Below are 13,941 nucleotides of genomic sequence, written 5' to 3'. Positions count from 1 at the left end.
TTCACTGAGCTGTGCATGTATTATTTGTGCACTTTTCTGTATGTACATTTTGTTTCAATAACATTCACATTTTTCAAAATGTCAACTCACATCACCTCTTCTATGAAACTTTTCCTGCAACACCTTTTCCATCTTATCTCTCCTTTTTCTAGCCTTCCTGTACTGCCAATATTAAGGTTAGTTAAAAGCAAGAGACCATATATTTTTTTCTTGTTTTATCACCAGCAACTAAAAGAGGATTGTTATTAGTCTATGCTTAATCAATTACCAATGACAGAACATAATTAAATGAAAAATACATAAGATTTGCATGATCAAAATATGAGTACCAAGAAAAGTAACAATTAAAAATTGTTGACAATCAAGGTCTTGAAGAAGATGGTAAGCAGATTCCTTAACTTATATGGAAATGCTTAGTTAGCATGGAGGTGCTGATTACCATTATTTCATACCCTACAAATTTTAAATTAATATTGAAGTTGAAAATTATTCTTGCCTGTAATTATCTTATGTCTGTATTTTCATTAGAAAGGCTCTCTGTCAAGGAGATGTGGTCAAAGCATGCTTAGTAATTTACAAATAGAAACTTCCTCATAATAATATCCTTGGATTTATTTATTTATTAAATACTTATTGGGCTTCCTCTATTTTACAGAATTTTCCATATTCTGGAGATACATATCTAAATAAAATGAGTTCCTTTCCTCAAGGCACTTACTGGTTAGTGGTAAGACAGAAATGTATATGTAATAAACGCTACACTAAGAATTAACACAGAGTGTTGCGGAAAGTTTTACAAGAAGCTACACTTCAGATAAAGCAGCAGCCCAGACCTGAAACTTTTCTAGAGTTTCAAACTAAGTAGATCTCTTGCCCTCATAGATTTGCCTTAATGTGAGTTGTAATGTCATATATTCCAAGGTCATGAGACCAGAGTGCTGGTGGGAAAAGAACAATTTGGACCTCAGGATATAGGATAATCTTAGCTATCTGAAGGTGGTGGGTGTCTCATATTTCCTGTGAAGTTGATGACAGAGATATGGTCCTTAGTTCATTACTCTACCACCTATGGTAATTTTTTTGTAGCTACTGAATCCATATTTGTTGATTTTTGAAATCAGAGATGTTGGCTATGACCTTTGGTTTCACCTCCAGCATGTTAAGATCCTAGAAATCATCATTCTCAACCTCACAACAAGAAGAAGCTAAACAAAGTGAAAATCAATGATTTTTCTTAAACCCATTTGAGAACCACTATCTTAATATCTAGGAAGAGAGGGAAGTACGTCCAGAGGTACAGTTGAGATTTTCTTACCTGGAGCAGAAGCTGCTGGAGCCATAAACTGGTAGGAACACTTAGATGGTAATTTGGATGAACTGCTGAATGTTGAGTTAGAGTTTGAACTCCTGGAGGGCTGCAGTCTTCGGGGGTGGTCCACATTTGCATGGGCTTTATTTCTAGGAAGATACAGGGAACATCCCCTGTAGCTCTGGCGGGGGAAGGGGATGAGTCAACATTGTAAAGTACACCTGGAGCCTTCTCTGTAACAAAAGCCCATTCTTCAGGAGAAAGGATTTTGCCACAGCTTTATCTCAGCAGGAGGAAGAAAATTTCTTCCACATCAGCCTCCTTCCAGCCTTCTTGTCTCAACTAAGGGGAAAACAAAAACCAGAACCAACTGTTCAGAAAATCAACTGACAATGTTGCAGCCAGGATAGTGAGTAGGAGGCAGAGGGATATAAATGTTTGTGAAGGACATGGCCCTGAGACACAGGCCCATGAAAATTCACAGATTTAATCCAAGATTATAGAATATACCCCCTCCTCACTTTCCCGCCACACTAACACAATCCCAGCTTAATAAAATGGATTCCACTGAAAGAACTGTAAAACACTGGCTCTCTCTGAGAAGCAGCACTTATGGAAGCCTGAAATAAAGAGGGAAGACAAAAAAACAAGGACACTAAAGGAATTTAAAGCCTCTGGCATCTACAGCAAACATTAAACACAGCACAATTCATTGCCAGATTAACGAAAATCCTCAAACTAAAGGCCTATTTATTTCAGTTCCTATTACTTGATATAACATGTCTAGCTTTTGACATGAAATTATGACATTCCAAATGGCAAGAAAGAAACACAATATAAAGAGATACAGCGGTCAACATACTTAGGTATGACAGAGATTTTGGAATTATCAGGCCAGGATTTTGAAACAGGTATGATAAACAGGTTAAAGGTTTAATGGAAAAAGTAGTCAATATGAAAGAAAAGATAGGTAATGGAAGCAGAGAGATGAAAGTTCTAAGAAAGATTGAAAAGGAAATGCTAGAAGTCAAAAACACTGTGATTGAAATGAAGAGTGTCTTTGATGTGTTCATCAGTTGTCTAGACATAGCTAAAGAAAGAATCACTGTACTTGATGACAGGTCAATAGAAACTTCCTAGTCAGAAATTCAGAGAAAAAAAAAAATTAAAAAAGCAAAAAACAGAATGTCTAAGAACTGTGGGACAATTTCAAAAGGTGTAACATAGACATAATGGCAACAACAGAAGGAGAAGAAAGAAAGGGTAAAGCAGAAGAAATGGCCAAGGACTTTCCAAAATTATTGACTATCATCAAAACACATATTCAGGAAGCTTAGGAAACAATAAGCAGGATAAATCCCTAAGAGCAGTGATGAAATCCCTCATGTCTAAGCAAATCATATTCAAATTGCAGGGCTTCCCTGGTGGCGCAGTGGCTGAGAGTCCGCCTGCCGATGCAGCGGACACGGGTTCGTGCCCCGGTCCGGGAAGATCCCACATGCCACAGAGTGGCTGGGCCCGTGAACCATGGTCGCTGAGCCTGCGCATCCGGAGCCTGTGCTCCGCAACAGGAGAGGCCACAACAGTGAGAGGCCCGCGTACCACAAAAAAAAAAAAAAAAAACTGCAGAAAACCAAAGACAAAAAAAAAAAAAGTAAGGGAGAGGAAAAGAAAATACCCTATCTCTACAGGAACAAGGATAAGAATTACAGTGGAATTCTTGTCAGAAATCATACAAGCAAGAAAAGAAGGATGTGTAATCATTACAGTGTTGAAAGAGATGTTGGTATGGCAGTATAGTTAAAAATTTAACATTAATAATGAAAACCTTGGGAACTACTTAAAAATACAGAAAGCTTTCCCCAACCTCAGAAAATTCTGACTGAGGGACTCTCATGTGAGATCTGGAGAAATGCATTTCAACCATGTACTCCAGGTGCTTCTGGTCCACACAGTTTATGGATCACAAGTTAAGAAACACAAGGTTGCAAAGCAAATGTCAAGATGGGATTAGACATTCAAGGGTTGCATTAGGGGAAAAGCCTATGAGAGAAAATGGAGAGGAAGCTAGTAAACTTGGAAGAGACATCAGGCCACCATGCAAGTTTAATCACCAGTGAAGGAGAGAGAAAAGGGAGGTTGAGTGGAAGCATCCTAGATTACCATCTAGTCTAAGGAAAATTCAATCAGGTTGCTGGAGAGTCCTTGAGATCAAGCAGGCTGTCATAGAAGTCCCTTATCTCCCAGAAACAGGCCAACCTTAGTGTTATAACTTAGGCACAATCTTCAGTCTGGAGCAACCCATGGGCAGTATGGCCTCAGTGCAAATGCTGTGATGGATTTCAGAGCAGAGCATCTGCCGTTGTGTGTCTACAACTGTCGTTGTGGTCTACTAGGTATATTCTCATGACTGTCACAGTACAGAAGATAAATAATTATGTCACGTTATATTTTTATAATTTAATAATATCCTCATGAGGTAATTAACTCTCAGACACGTTACATAATTTTCCAGTGATCACATAATGAGTAGAGGATTAGGACCCAGGTTTTCTTATTCTTAGGCTAGGATTTATTATTTCTAATACTGGTACTATTTCTATTGTAAAAAGAAAATTGAATCAAAGCATAGAATTTAGAAATTTTTTAATACGCCTAGTCTATATGTGAGGAAGGAAAAATAATTGTCAGAATCAATTTTTTTTTAATTGCTGAGAGACAATTATTTCCAAAGTAAATTAGGAAATAAATGCTACAGGAAAATATCTGTCAAATTCTAGTTATTGTTTCACAGCACCAAATCTACCTTTTTTTTTTTTTTTTTTTTGCGGTACGCAGGCATCTCACTGCTGTGGCCTCTCCCTTTGCGGAGCACAGGCTCCGGACGCGCAGGCTCAGCGGCCATGGCTCACGGGCCCAGTCGCTCCACGGCATGTGGGATCTTCCCGTACCAGGGCACAAACCCGTGTCCCCTGCATCGGCAGGCGGACTCTCAACCACTGCGCCACCAGGGAAGTCCTACCTTTCTATCTTTTCATAATGGAAATGGGATTCTAAAATCATTTCTGCTTGGCTATCTAGCTCCCTATAGGCTTTGTCGGGAGGAGGCAACAGGAGGTGTCCACATAACAAGTTGGGAGAAGGCACTTGCCCATCATGTTTGTTTCCTGCTGGTGCTCTGCTTTGTTTTCACCTGTTTCTTGTCCCTGCGTCAGCCCAGCAAGGCTGCTTCACTCCAGCAGCAGCAGTTCCTGACGGTAATAGCAACTGAATCCGCAAGAGTTTTTACGACTCTTGTAGAAGCAGCCTCATAGCCCCCACCCTCACCTCCGAGCAGCATGAGCCAGCCAGTGCCCCCTCCTCAGAGGGGAGAAAGTCTGGGTCCCAGTCCTCTGGCCCTTCCTCTAAGCTCAGGGACACTGGCTCAAATCAGCAGTGCCTCCCCCTCCTCCGAGGAAGTGATTCCACCCCATTGGTCTTCTCGTAGCTTCTGTGTTGTAATAATTCCAGCCTCTTCCTTCTGTTCCCTAGCCCTAGGGATGGAGGCTACTTCCTGAAATACGATCTCTGTTATACCTAGTATTCTTTTCTTACCTTTTGAATTCTCTATTAAACAACTTTATACCCAGTTAACAATTCTTATATTGACAACAAGCGCGGTTTCTGTTTCCTGATTGGACCCTGACTGATAGGATGGAAGAAATTAGAGAACAGATAATCCCATGCATCTGATACATAACATTAGATTATACCTGAGTTAGAATTATAAGAAAGTTGAGATATTTTCAAGCCAAGCAAAAACAGGCATTGGGTAGGGTGTAAAGGTAAAGTCACAAAGATTCAGACCACATCTTTGGAATATGTGTGCATTACAAGGCTGATGGAAAAAGTTCATTTAGTAGTAAATAAACTTTGTTGACCATCAATGACCCACTTCTCAGGGTTATCTCTATTCTCAATTTAAAGTAATATTCCTCCAGTTAACCTATACTGGTGATTCTTAATGACATTGAGAGAAGTGTAATAGAAAGTCAGTTTAAATTATCTAGCTTGAAAAACATGCATAGAGTTGAGATTTACTGTCCAGGTTTTCTCCATGCATCAGTCAGATCTGAAAGAGCCCTGGGCATCCCAAGAGTTTGGCTGAAATGACATCAGTAGATGTAGAGGTGTGATCTCAGAAACAAGATTATGAACTTGTGCTGTTTACTATGAAATGTTGTGGAGATTAGGCTTTTTATTTTTCTATTTTCTATTTTCTTGGTAGTTATACGCTAGGATTATATGCTAGTTATACGTCGGGATACGCTAGCTTTGAAGTAGGAACAAACACAAAAGTTTATTGATCATGCACACAATGCTTATGTGGGGTTAGTTAGTAGCTCCGTAGGGAAGCTATTTTCAGTGACTCAGGGATCCAGGCTATTTCCCTCCTGCAGGTTCTGTGATCTTTTTCTCTACGACAGTGAAAGAGAAAGGAGAATTTCAATGTAGTTCTTAAATTATCCCGCCCATTAGAGACACACATGAGTTCCAGTTATGGCCCGTCGGCCAGATAATGTATTCACATCATCCTAACTTTAAGGTGGTTGAAAAATGTGGAGGAAGCATATGGACATTCAGTAAACAGTGAGTGTCTCTGTCACGTTAGTCATCACTGATTCATGATAGTACTTACGGAATCATGCCATAAATATATTTCTAAATTTTCGGATGTGCAAAACTCTTGGGGCAGGTATTTCTTAAATGCCAAGGGTCTACTACAAAGAGAGGAAGAGAGGCAGCTCAGATGTTTATCATAAATAGCTGCGTTGTTGAGAAAGAGTTTTTCTCACAAACCCATTCTGTTACTACCTTCTATTTCGACAACCTTAGAAGGACAGATTTTTTTTTTCCACATCTGAATTAGTGGAACTCTAGCAGATATTGCCATTAGAACAAAAGAACAGATTCAAATCTGTAACATACAGCTATAGCATTGCTTTAGATGTGGCAATTAAAAGACATCTGGGGGATGAGATGAAATAGTCACGATGATCTTCATGATAGCTGAGGTCATACATGAAGCTTGGTTTCTCATGCGTGGTGTAATCTTACATGTACAATACCAAAAAAATATCCTAAATGGTGGCAGTTGTTACTATGAGACAATTATGAGACTTCAGACATTTTACCAAAAACAAAAGTCATAAGTAAAACACCCCACTTCTTATCAGGCAGTGTTACTTGAGCCTTTTTGGCCAATGTTGGTTTGTTCTCCCTGGAAGGTCATTCTTTTAAATAGTGTATTGATAATTACGTTCACTAGAGAACATGTATGACAAATTTAGGTCAGATTAATTTCAGGAGAAGCATTCTCTCAGATAAGGAGCTAATGGATGGGGGATACGGTTGACTAGAAAATATAGTCAACTGCCTGGCTTTGTATAAAATTAAGCAGGGTTTCTCTTGTGAAGGGCTCATCCTTTGAGTTGATTTTTGTCATCCTTTGGGTTTCACAGGAGTCCTGTATTCCAGCATTTCTTTTACTACCCATAAGGCAGAAGAGCTCTGTGTGCCCATAACAAACCGACATTGTCTTTATTCGTAGCAAATTATGATTGAGATTAAAATGCAATTAATTTCTTTTCTGGCTCTCTCCTTACTGTGCTGTAAGGTTACCTAAAAGAAGGAGTTGAATCACTGTAAAAATAAAATTAGATAATGTATGCAACATTTTTGAGAATAATAATGTAAAAATAGTAATAGTAATAATCATAAAGATAACATTTATTGAACACCTGGTATGAACCACGCACTGGGATTACATATATGATCTCACAAATCATCACAACCTATCACAGAGGTGCATTTATTACCCCAGTTTAAAAATGAAGAAACTGAGGCTTGGAGATTTGCCCTAGGTCATAAGCTAGCTAGTAGTGGAGCTAGGAGTTAACCTAGGGAGTCAGACATTAAACATAAGCTCTTTGGCTTTCCTTATAACCTAAGGGTTCACAGTGGAATCCATACTGGACCACAATTTTCTTATTCTCAGGGTTTTCCCATTGTTATAAGTTAGTTCCATAAAGTTCTCTTGGAAACAGAGAAAATGGAAACTGTCTATCCCTTTCTAGGCTTAATTTGATATATTATGTACCTCTAACACTGGGGTTTTCACTAAGAATGAAAAATAGGCAACTTTCTGACACTACTATACATGTTTTCAGCCCAGTGCCATGGTTTCCTATTTGCTGTAAGTTTTGCCAATTGAGCCTCTGAGTGTCCAGTGCAATCACTCCAAAGAAACCTCACTTTGTTCTGCTTCCTTGATGCAATAAGCATGAAGCGGTAAACTACCCATCAGGAATGTAGAGAAGAACCCAAGGATCATGGCAAGTGTGTGTGTGCTGGACGTGCATGTGCCTGATGATGTTAAAATGCTGCCACCTCCTGTTTAGCCCAAGTGTTGCTGATGCAACTCTTTCCCACAGCTTTCCTGAGTCCTCTAAGCTGATTTATACTGATCCCGAATTGCACTTCTGCAATATATAACATGACAAGTTAAACGAAAAGCCTGCCAAAAAGTCTTGATAGGCTCAGCTTTCGTGCTGCAGCACTTGAAAAGACCATTACGACTGCCATCCCACTAAAGTGTGCTCAGTATTTTTGACAGTGAATTATCTAAGCAGCAGTTTATCTCCACATTCATGGGGTAGGGGTGTGGGGCTTGCCCTTTAAAGATTCTAAAGAGGGAAGATAAAGGGGGTGCGGGTAGGGATGTTTTCCATCTCTCAAGTGGTAGTGGGTTACTCCAAGGTTTTCCAGATGTTGCAAGGGCTTTAGGTTTATACTCAGGTGCATTTTCTGCTGAAACACTCATGAGAAATGAAACACAGCATGGACAGGATCCTAGATTTGTAAACGAGGGAATAGCGCCAGCATCTGAATTTGTCTCCAAACTGAGAGGTTGTATGAAAGAGATACTGTGCGCCTGACCCCAGTAAGCTGAGCCTGGAGCAGCTGGCTTATCAAGGACAATCTCCTCTTGCTTTATCGGCATTAAGCTATTGTTTACCCCAGGACAAGAACCCTGTAGCAATCACGGACACCATACAGTGATTCCTTCCATCTGGAGCTCTGCCAGCCTGAAATCCCATCCCTAACTTCTCTCGACAAAGTGAGGGCGGGACTTCGTTTTATCTCAGTCACTCAGTCCAGCAAAATTAGCTTTGCCCAGGATCATTTAATAACTAGCACATGACCACCTCCATCCATGTGTATACACTTAGGTCTGGGTGATTTGGGTCTCTTTATATCATCCAAATACCAGAATTGTTTAGTAAAGCTGGAAAGTCAGGAATGGAAAATAGTTTTAGAACTATTTTCTACAGGCCAGAACTGTCTAGTTAAGTGCTTACTGACCAAATTTTTATTGACTAAGAACCCTGTGCTTAATGGTTACACTCAAATCTTCTCTTCAGTCTGAAATTATCTATCTATTGATGTATCTATCTTTCTTTCTAGTTTTATGCCTCTTGTCACAAGACAAAAAACAAACAGATATATATTATTTCTTTCTGAAGACTTATAGAAAAAAAAATCACTTTTTCCTTCTAAAATAAATATATTTTTTTATGTTCTTCTTTTACCTCACTTATGCATCATTTTTCTAGAAATGCTTTTCTATATGTTAGGGGTCTTATATATACTAGATGCTTAATATTAGTTGGAGACAATCTTACTGATCTTCGACCTTGCAAGTCCCTAAACTAATTAATAACTTACTTGCAAATATTTTCCAATATAAATGCAGTAAAACAGATTTTCATATTTATTAAGGGAGAATTCTGTGCTCAAGAAAAATGAACGTCAGTGCAAGGGGGCTATGTAATCCTACAGTGAACATGCATACAGATAGTAGTAATCTCCCACCAGCCTCGGTTGAAATGACATCAGCAGAGAAATTCCTTGAGGGTAGAGCCCCAGTACTTTTCAAGGTTTAATGCCCAAGAGTCAGGCACCTATACTGGGCAAGGACTTAGGAAAACTCAGATGGACCTGAGGTGACAACAATTCCCTGCCCACTTTTATACCTGGACTCCCATACCTTTTAGAAAAATGTTCTTCATCTTCAGTTTCTTCAAGTTGAGTTAATACAAGCACTACTTCCTGGTGCTCTGATTTTATTCAAATATTGTTTAACAACAATCTGTCTTCTCTTGATAGTTAAGCTTTAATCATTTCCACTCAATTTTACTGACTAGCCCAGAAAGAAAATCACACAGCAACTGTGCCCGAAATCATACAGCCTGTAGCTCTAGTACCTTCTTAGCGATCTTGCACAGCATCTAAATTATATGACTGAAAGGGAGCTAGGAAGACAGGCAGATCCAGAAGGAACTCATAGAAAATCAGATTAAGAGAAACAACGTGTTTCAAAGCTAGATTGGGCAGGGGAAATCTTGATCCAATACCCTCATTATGGATGAAGAAACTGAAGTACAGAGAATGACTCAACCATGATGACAGAGCTAGTTTAGCTTCAAATATACCTAGAACCAAGAGACTAGCTGACCTTCTTATCTTTTTCTCCGACATCAATTCTCAGATATTAGTGCCAAATGAAAATTCAGAGATCTTATCTGATATGAATATTTTATAGAGTAAGAATCAACGTGCTTGCAAACAGACGCCTTCAAAACAGAGCGGTAAGGAGCTCATCTCAGAAAGGTAACAGTAAAGTTTACAAGCCTAAAAGGGGACATTCAAACAGCTTAATTCTCATTGGTTAGGGTCAGCGGATTATGGCCGTGGCTGATTGGCTACAATGTGCTGAGTCACTACGAGAAGAAACGAAAGCTCGAGCTGCTGCCATTTAAATGGATACTTTCCGGGAAACGTCCTTACGCAGTTTTGCTGAGCTGGATGTCGGCTGTTTCCTCAGAGGAAGGTGGGTCCCAGCCTCTATTCTGATTTTTACTTCACGTTTGTGTGCACAAAAGTCATCTAGGGAATGTGGTGAAAAGGCAGACATGGGCTCAAGCCGAGAGTCCCAGAGGCATTAGGTCCCAGTGTTGCATTAGAAGGAGGAGCGAGAGAACCGTCACACCCCAGGTGTTGGGTGAGTCCCTGGGACGGGTTACCAAGCGAGAGTCCTTGGCTTCACTCAGGAAGGAATTCAAGAGCACCCAACGGTGAAAGCGAGTTTATTTAGAGGGATACACACCCCGTAGGACGGAGGCGGTTCAGCGCCACACCACCCCCGGCTGCGGGGGGTGGTTAGCTTTTATGGGCTGGGTAATTTCATATAAACTATGTAGGGGAAGGGGTGGGGATTTCCAGGAATTAAGCCAACGCACACTTTTTGGCCTTTTATAGTCAGCCTTGGAACTTTCCTGGCTTTGGTGGGTGTGTCATTTAGCTAATGTATTACAATGAGTGTATAATGAGGCTCAAGGTCTACTGGAAGTCAAATTTTCTGACATCTTGGGCCTAACTGGTTCTAACCCATTTTTGTTGTATGCTTAATGGCTGTGTCATTACTTTTTTTTTTTTTTTTTTTGCGGTACGCGGGTCTCTCACTGTTGTGGCCTCTCCCGTTGCGAAGCACAGGCTCCGGACGCGCAGGCCCAGCGGCCATGGCTCACGGGCCCAGCCGCAACTGCGCCACCAGGGAAGCCCCTGCTTGGTTTTTTTTTTTTTTTTTTTTTTTTTTCCCCGGTACGCGGGCCTCTCACTGTTGTGGCCTCTCCCGCTGCGGAGCATAGGCTCTGGACGCGCAGGCTCAGCGGCCATGGCTCACGGGCCCAGCCGCTCCGCGGCATGTGGTGGGATCTTCCCGGACCGGGGCACGAACCCGCTTCCCTTGCATCGGCAGGTGGACTCTCAACCACTGCGCCACCAGGGAAGCCCTGTGTCATTCTTTTAAAGGTTGTGACCTGCCCCCTTCCCTCCTGTCTCACCATGAAGTCAAACAATCTGTGTTTTTAATGGATTTTCTAGGTGATCATGACACAAGTAGTCTGAGCATGCGGCTTTAAGAAAAGCTGCATTACATCATGCAGTAGTTTCTCATTTATTACTAGAGAAAAACGTGTGGAATCAAAACTGAGAAAGTATTCAGGTGTGTAACCAATAGGTCACCAAGGTCAAACCAACTCATTTGAGTTAACCTGTTTCTTGCTTCTGCATACTTAGAGGATTTGCGCCGATTTCTGGGTAAAGAATTGTGGGGAACAGAGAAATGTTTAAATGTCATCTATGCTTAATTGACCTCCATATTCTCCCACAGCCCCTTACCAGTAGGAGAAGATATGGCCAAAGGCTTCCTTTCTTTGGTCTCTCAAACCTTAAAAGCTTCAAGTAGAATAACAAATATTTTCTTCCTACAAAGGGTTCTCATTTATAAATTGATCTAAGCAATTTTGTGAATATCCTTAACAGAAACAAATTCGGGGTTTCTCTTACCAGGGTCAAAAAAGAGTGCAGATGTGGAAATTTAGATAAATTGGATTAAATAACAGAATGGACTAGATGGAGTCAAGATTTGAGATTTTGTGATTCTGGAAGCCCCGTGACTCTTTTGCTGTATTAGTATCTCTCCCATAAGTACCAGGGAAGGATGAACAAATTCATGAAGACCATTCTGATCTTCAGCCACTGGCGGGCCTTCTCCCACTAGAATGAACTCCCAAACATCAGGCAATAAGCAACAGAAGAGCAGCTACCTGCTTCTCTGTCCCTTTCTCCCAGCCCCATTGAGCTGCAGGCAGCAGAGGAAAAGAAGAAAAGTAAAATTGATACGTTTCTTTTGCTTTCTGCCTAAGACAGGGAGCTCTGGCCAGCGTGTCCATTAAAAGTGGGAGAAAAGGTAGACTCGTCCTCTTTGATTAGGACCGTCACCATCACACAGTGGTTGCAATTAGTCCATGCCAGGCTTATTCAGGCCTTGGATTCTTTTCAGAAGTGAAAAAGGGAACACTCAAGGTCTATTGAATTGGAGCGTGGCATCTGCCGCAGACCGAGGGGAGAGGTCGGGGGTCAGTGCTTGATTTTGATAAAGCGTGCCAGATTAATTGTCTTCGGTAATCCTGTTTGTCATGCTAGATATGCAGGGGTGTCTTTGTGGCACAGGCTGACATATGGGCCAGCCTGCTGCTTGCCTATTCAGCCCCCCCAGCACATGCTCTCCACAGTTGGACTGGTTCCCAGGGCCTTGTTTGCCAGGGGAGTGGGGCCTCTTGCTCCCATTCAGCCAGCCCCCATCTCCACAAACAGGCTTCCTAATCTTCAAGCCTGCCTGGGCTATTGAAAGAGCCTGCATTATTCAAAAAGGCCTAAAGAGAGAAAGGGAAAGAGAAGGGGGGCTGCTGAGGAGAGAAAGAAGGGGATTGTGGGGGAGGGAGAAATCCAAGCACCAGAGATGGGAGTGAAAGACTCTCCAGACTGGGGAGGGGGCGGGGGGAGGGCAGAGAAATATAATTACAAAAAATAGCAACCGTGTACTTCAGGCAGAGCCCTTCAGGAGGCTGATTATAGCTCCTCTCCAAATCTGAATCTATCACCAAATTATACCCTGCCTCTTTTGTAAAATAAATGTTAATAAGAGGTAATTTGGGCCCTGCTGATTGTTAAGCTCAATGGAGATAGAAAATTTTTTTTCTGCCTGTGTGTGTGTGTGTGTGTGTGTGTGTGTGTTTATTGTACTATCTGGAGGGCTTTTTTGTCTTCCAACCAAAATGTATATTCAGCCACAAAAGATGAAACAAACGTTCAGTGGCCTGACACAAGTGCCAGAAAATGGAGAAGAGTTTGAATTTTATGATAAAGGGTGAATGTACTGATTGGCAATTGGCCCTTAATCTACTACAGGGTGCAGTGGGTGTGCCCTGGAGAGAATGTCCCCTGGATTTTAGAAGAGAGAGGAGCGGGGAGGAAGGAGGGCCGCTAAGCCCTGCCTGGTGCGCGCGGAGGTTCTTGCTCTAAATAGCTTTGCCTTTCTTTGGTTTAAAAGCAGGATTTTTTTTTCATTTACATAATCATTATTTTGAGTTGCTGACAATTCCTTTGGGGGCTTTTACATGGAAAAGCACAAAAAATGGAGATAATCCTGTGACAGAGCTTTGGAAAATGTTCCTGTGATGTGTATTTACGAACAGCTCCAGAAATGGAGCAGTTCGAAACAATGAATAATAATCTTCTGATCAGACAAAGTGTGGAGATATTAAAATATAAATCCTTGATTGTAATCTCCCTGAAGCAGTCCTTCCTGTATCTTTACTGTTCTGTTCTTCTCATCCACAGGATAGAGATGGGGGACAATTCAATCAGTAGTGTGTCTGACCAGAGACTGCTTAGACTCCAGTTATGATTTCTTACTTAAATACTCTGAATACTATTTTTTTGGGGGGTGGGGGGGAGATGATAATTTGACAATGTCATCTATCATTGATTTCAAGAGGAACATAATAGATTTTCAAAATTTAAAAAATTGAACTAAGAAGAAATCATTTAACCCTTCCTTTATTGTAGATATTCAGAGAAAAAGATTTTGTCCCCCCCCTCCCCAAATAGTTGACTGCAGTACTTACTGCTTTTCTGGGATATGTATTTCAACATTTATTTGTTCTGCTTCCTGTAATAACGCAGGC

General features: G+C 41.0%; 1 long non-coding RNA gene across 1 annotated transcript in view; it reads left to right on the top strand.

The window, feature by feature from the left end:
- The first annotated feature begins 304 nt into the window (after positions 1–304).
- LOC117202684 (uncharacterized) overlaps positions 305–13,941 on the top strand; it is a 100,435-nt gene continuing 86,798 nt past the window's right edge. Inside the window, exons 1-2 of the long non-coding RNA XR_007479908.1 lie at positions 305–381; positions 10,084–10,241. This is a non-coding gene — a long non-coding RNA (uncharacterized LOC117202684). The remainder of the gene's footprint in view (positions 382–10,083; positions 10,242–13,941) is intronic.

This window comes from Orcinus orca, chromosome 10 (assembly GCF_937001465.1).
Source record: "Orcinus orca chromosome 10, mOrcOrc1.1, whole genome shotgun sequence".
Classification (NCBI taxonomy): Eukaryota; Metazoa; Chordata; class Mammalia; order Artiodactyla; family Delphinidae; genus Orcinus; species Orcinus orca.
Note: the sequence above shows the minus strand (reverse complement) of the source record. Positions and strands in the feature narration are given on the sequence as shown.